Source organism: Triticum dicoccoides, chromosome 3B (assembly GCF_002162155.2).
Source record: "Triticum dicoccoides isolate Atlit2015 ecotype Zavitan chromosome 3B, WEW_v2.0, whole genome shotgun sequence".
In the NCBI taxonomy this organism is placed as follows: Eukaryota; Viridiplantae; Streptophyta; class Magnoliopsida; order Poales; family Poaceae; genus Triticum; species Triticum dicoccoides.
Genome location: NC_041385.1, coordinates 842,219,206 through 842,225,075, shown reverse-complemented (window position 1 = coordinate 842,225,075; position 5,870 = coordinate 842,219,206). Strand labels below are relative to the sequence as shown.

The window sequence follows — 5,870 nt, the reverse complement described above, 5'->3', positions numbered from 1 at the left end:
CGAACTAAGCACTCGACAGGCGAATGACCGTGTGCGCTGAGCCGCTTTGTTGTTTGACCACTGGTTTCCCGCCACGGTTTTAAAGAGTAACGCTACACGCACGGGTTATTACGGGTTGATCCACTTGGCACTTTGTGGTTGGTGATTTGAGAAAATGGGCACCCCCCCCCCCCCCGACACACACAAAGTGTGGGAGGGGGGCTGGTTTAATTAGTTGCAAGATGTCCGTACTACTATTTTAGGGTTTTAAATGCATTCGGCAGACGAGGAGAACAAGATGTCATCCCACCAAGACGTCACGATTTTAATGTAGTCGACAACGCGGCGGACGAGGTCACACGGAAGCGACCACCGCGGATGTTAATGTGAAGTGTGATCGTCTGAGTGAACTGCAGGGTAATGTATGGGTTGTGGGCGCTGGGCATTAGCACTCTGTAATAATATACTCCCTCTGTTTTTATTTACTCCACGTATTAGCTTTGGTCAAAGCCAAACTTTATAAACTTTGACAAAGTTTTATAGACAAAAATATTAATATAGGAATATATAATAACAAATCAACATAATTAGATTCATTATCAAATGTACTTGCACATGTATAGATTTGTTATGGTAAATATTTATATTTTTTCTATAAAACGGGTCAAACTTTAAAAAGCTTGACTTCATTCAACTCTAATATGGAGACTGCGGCCATGCGTTTGCAATCCCCGTTGCGGAGGCAGCTGTCGACGGTGAGGTTGAGGGGGACACGGCGCCCGAGGGGGCGCCACCGCCGGGAGAGCAGGGTGGTCCGCACGGTAGATTTGATGGGGAGGAGGCCGATGATGACGAGAAACATATCGTCGGGGAAGCTACTGATGAAGTCCAGGCTCGCCGGATGTGGCTTTGGCTCGAGCCGCCTCCGCTTGTTGGCTGCCTCGCCGTCCATCTCAGCTGGCGGTAATATACATACATCAGAGCTGATAACTTACTTAGGCTAGGTGTGGTAATTAAATGCATGCACTAGAGAAAGGTTGGAATACCATTTTTCATGCCCGGTAATTTATATCAGAACATCTTAGTAACTTATGTGTTACAGACGTGATAACTTACGTAGCCCATGCTGGTAACTTTTTACCTGAATTTTGTTTTCATCGGAGCATACCAACATGTGATCTGGTTTCAAAGGTCTCGTCGTAACGAATTTTTTATGTGAAGAAAGTTGTTTCAATCCGGCCGACGGTTTGAGCTATAAAACATTTTTGAAGTTTTGAAATAGGGAGAATTTAGGATGACATCAACGTTTTGTCCTCTAGTGCATGCATGCATGTGCACGTGAGAAAAAGGTTGGAAGACCATTTTTCATGCCCGGTAATTTCTTTGAAAACAGCTTGGTAACTTATATATGTGTCACACACGTGATAACTTACGTAGCCCATGCATGGTAACTTTTTACCCGATATTTTTTCGTTGGAACATACCAACATGTGGGATCTAGTTTCGAAGGTCCCTGACCCTGCTTCACCTTAATTGTTATTTGAACAAAAAGATCCCAATAAACTTTTGGTAAAAGTTCTATCTTGGTCGGAGTGGGGATAGCATTTCTCTTCTACATGTCTATGGAGTATTGCAAAACCCAAACACCTCAGAGATAGATATAGAGGTAGGAATTTGTCGAACGAACCACACTCCTTCATAGACGTCGGGAGTCCATTGATGAAAAGGGGCTGGGAAAAGCTTAAATCCAAGTCCTACAGTGATGGATATAAGCGCAATTGAAATTCCTGTGGAGTTATACATTTGTGTCTTGATAAGACCGCCGCGACGAATCTTTTTTGTGAAGAAAGTTTTTCATCCGACTGATGGTTTGAGATATAAAACATTTAAAGTTTTAAAATAAGAATAATCTTTTGCTGACATTATCTATTTTGTCTTGTAGTTTGCATGTATGCATGAAATCACAAATCAACACATACATGTCCTTCATCGGCCGCGAATGGGATTAACAATTAAGGAAAAAGGAGAATTATATGTGTGATTAGCAATTAAGCAAGAGAAAGGCGCGTTCGGATCTGTCCCTAAATTCCGACTAGTCGGAAGTTAGCATAGTCCATATAAATTCCAGTTTGTAAATTATGTTGATGCATGAGATTGTGCTATGTATTCACACTATATGGCATGTGTCGATAACCGTGGTTTTTTCTGGGGTTTATCGTCTACAGATGCCAGGGACGATCCTCTGACGATCTCTTATGGTTTGGCGATGGTGACCGAAATAGTTCAATCATTTTTGCTAAGACCAGCATATAAAAATATGCCGGGGTCAAAGATCGCGTGCGTGCGTTGCCTTCAGGCAGACGCGGCTCGATCGGCCTCCTTGGGGGCAGCGGCGTGGTAACCTTAGGGGGTGGTCGGGAGGTGGACCTTACACATATTTTTTTCTCGAAAATGAAAACATAAACGATAACTATATATTGAAAAAGAAATTATCGGAATCGAATACGGCCTGCTAGTTTTCGGATTTTTCGGAAATCGGTCACGAGAGTTCTCACTTCCATTTTTATCCCTCGTGCGGAAAGCTCATCAAGAACATGCACCTGGTCCATGATTAGATGGTCCGGTGCCACTACTAATACAAGTGGACAGACCCAGTGGCGGCTAGCTCGTCAAGAACATGTACCTGGTCCATGATTAGATGGTGCCTACTAACACACGTGGGCGGCTGCTAGGCAAACAAAGGAATTGTCTGACTAGACCCGCCGCTGCATTGTTGCCGGTATCCCCATCGTGGGTGAACATGCATGGAAGTTGCATCGACTACATGCCGGCCCTTCCTCCATATATATAGCAGAGTAGCTAGCATTCTCATTCCGCCTCTTCGCCACGCCATGCCTCCTATCTATATATTACTGCTCTGGCCTCTTGTTCTCTACACACCATCATCTTCCGCCAGGGAGGATACTCTGAAGGCAGGCCAGGCGCTCGCCGCTGGCGACAAGCTCGTCTCCAGCAACGGCAAGTTCGCGCTCGGCTTCTTCCGGCCAAGCATCAGTAAGTCTGGAACAAACATCATCTCCCCCAACTGGTATCTTGGCATCTGGTTCAACAGGAAGCCGGTCTGTACTCCTGTATGGGTAGCTAACAGGGAGAATCCAATCACTGGCCCCAACCTCAAGCTAACGCAGCTCAAAATATCACAAGATGGCAATCTTGTCGTCTCACTAAGCAACGCCACCGAATCCATCATATGGTCATCCACTCACCTTGTCAATAATAGGAGCACTAGTGCCCTTCTCTTGAACAGCGGGAACCTTGTGGTCGTAGAGAGCCCATCCAATGCAACGCTATGGCAGAGCTTTGACTACCCAACGGATATTGTGCTTCCCGGTGCCAAGTTTGGCCGGGACAAGGCCACCGACTTGAATCGTGAGGCCATCTCAAAGAAGAGCCTCATTGATCCGGGTCTGGGCTCGTACACCATTAAGCTAGGTGCCAATGGGATGGTCCTCACGCGCCGCAACCCCTCAGTGGTGTATTGGCATTTTTTCAATTGGCCATCCCCAAAATCAGTATTGAACGTCATACAGCTGATCAACATGACACTAGGCATTGATCCCCGGACCCAAGGTTTGATTAACCCCATTTATGTCAATAACAACGAAGAGGAGTACTATGCCTTCACTCTGTTGAATGAGTCAGCTTCTACATACTTTTCAATAGACATCTCCGGTCAGGTCATGATAAATGTTTGGTCAGAAGCAGGGCAGTCTTGGCAAAGTATATATGCCAACCCGCTCGATCCCTGCACTCCGTATGCTACCTGTGGGCCATTCACGGTCTGTCGTGGTAATTCAAATCCATACTGTGACTGTATGGAGGGGTTCTCTCACAAGTCACCACAGGGTTGGGACCTTGATGATAGATCAGGAGGGTGCATCAGAAATACTCCATTGCAGTGCACTAGCAAGACGAACACGATAAATTCAACGGACAAGTTCCACCCCATTGCTCGTGTTACATTGCCCTATGAACCCCAAAGCATGGGCAATGCTACCACTCAGAGCGAATGTGCAGAAGCTTGTCTCGGGTCCTGCTCCTGCACTGCTTACAGCTATAACAGTAGCGGGTGCTCTATCTAGCATGGGGAATTGCTTAGTGTAAATCTGAATGATGGCATCGGAATCAATGCTCAGGATGTACTTTACCTTCGTCTTGCCGCCAAAGATTTGCCAAGTTTGAGAAACAACAAAAGGAAACTAAACATTGGAGTCGTTGTTGCTGCCAGCATTATTGGTTTTGGATTACTGATACTCATTATGTCATTAATGATTTGGAGGAAGAGACTCAAGTGGTGTGGTGCATCACTACATGGTACTCAAGGTAGCGGTGGAATTATAGCCTTTAGATACACTGATTTGGCTCATGCTACTAAAAAATTCTCAGAACAGCTAGGAGCGGGTGGTTTTGGTTCTGTATTCAAGGGAGTGTTAAGTGACTTGACTACTATAGCAGTGAAAAGGCTTGATGGAGCCCGCCAGGGAGAGAAGGAAATTAGAGCAGAGGTGAGTTCACTTGGAGTGATCCAACACATCAATTTAGTCAAATTGATTGGTTTCTGCTGTGAAGGTGATAAGAGGCTACTTGTGTATGAACACATGTTGAACGGATCTCTTGATGCCCATATTTTTGAGAGCAGTGCTTTGGCCCTAAATTGGAACACCAGGTATCAAATAGCAATAGGAGTTGCTAGAGGATTGTCCTACTTGCATCATAGTTGTCACAAATATATCATACACTGTGATATTAAGCCACATAACATACTTCTAGATGCCTCATTTGTTCCTAAAGTTGCGGACTTTGGGATGGCAGCAGTTGTCGGAAGGGATTTTAGCCGAGTTTTGACTGCATTCAGAGGAACTGTTGGGTATCTTGCCCCGGAGTGGCTTACCGGAGTTCCTGTTACACCAAAAGTTGATGTTTATAGCTTCGGTATGGTGCTGCTAGAAATTATATCAGGAAGAAGAAATTCAGCTGAAGTACACAGTGGCACTGGCAGTAGTGGTCATGTTGAATACTTTCCTGTGCGAGCCATCAGAAAGCTTCATGAGGGAGATGTGCAGACTTTGATGGATCCGCAATTACATGGTGACTTCAATTTAGAAGAGGCTGAAAGAGTTTGCAAAGTTGCATGTTGGTGCATCCAAGATAATGAAGATAATAGGCTTACAATGATTGAAGTAGTCCAGATCCTTGAGGGTCTACAAGAGGTTGGCTTGCCCCCGATGCCAAGACTACTAGCAGCTATGACCCAATCCTCCAACGGCGCCTTGGCATAATAATTCATAAATACTTCATAGTTAGTGTCGGTGTTACTTATATCGTTGTTCTAGCGATTTCTGAATTGTATTATTGTCTGGTGCGTGTGGTTCCAATTTCTCTTATGTAAGCAAGATTGTATGCTTTTCAATTACTTATAATTTTAGCTCCAATGATTGGTTGCTCTATCTAAGAAAAACAGAGTCTGACAGTTAGTGAGCAGAGCACTAAAACAACAAGGATTCTCCCTTTATGACAGTTAAGCGAACCCGCCACAGCAATTCTATGTAGGCGTCTTGACTGATATCTGCTGGAGTTTCGTCTCCTGAAGGCAAGCAAAGCAATGATGCAGTCTGTAACATCCCCCTGACAGTATCACAGCGAGCTCCCTCGTTGAGCCCTCTAACCATTCCAATTGCAATTGAAGGTTGAAAGTGATTGATCATTCTTTGGCCGTCGACATGGCCGCAACGCTTTAGGAAATTAAAATCGAATACAGCAACAGGGACTAGACGGCTTGCAGAGATAGCAGGCAGTGGCATCACTTTGGGGAAATACAAGAACTAACAGAG

At 44.9% G+C, this 5,870-nt stretch overlaps 1 pseudogene; it reads left to right on the top strand.

The window, feature by feature from the left end:
- Nucleotides 1–2,870: 2,870 nt before the first annotated feature.
- On the top strand, nt 2,871–5,450 carry LOC119278843 (annotated as a pseudogene).
- Nucleotides 5,451–5,870: the final 420 nt, after the last annotated feature.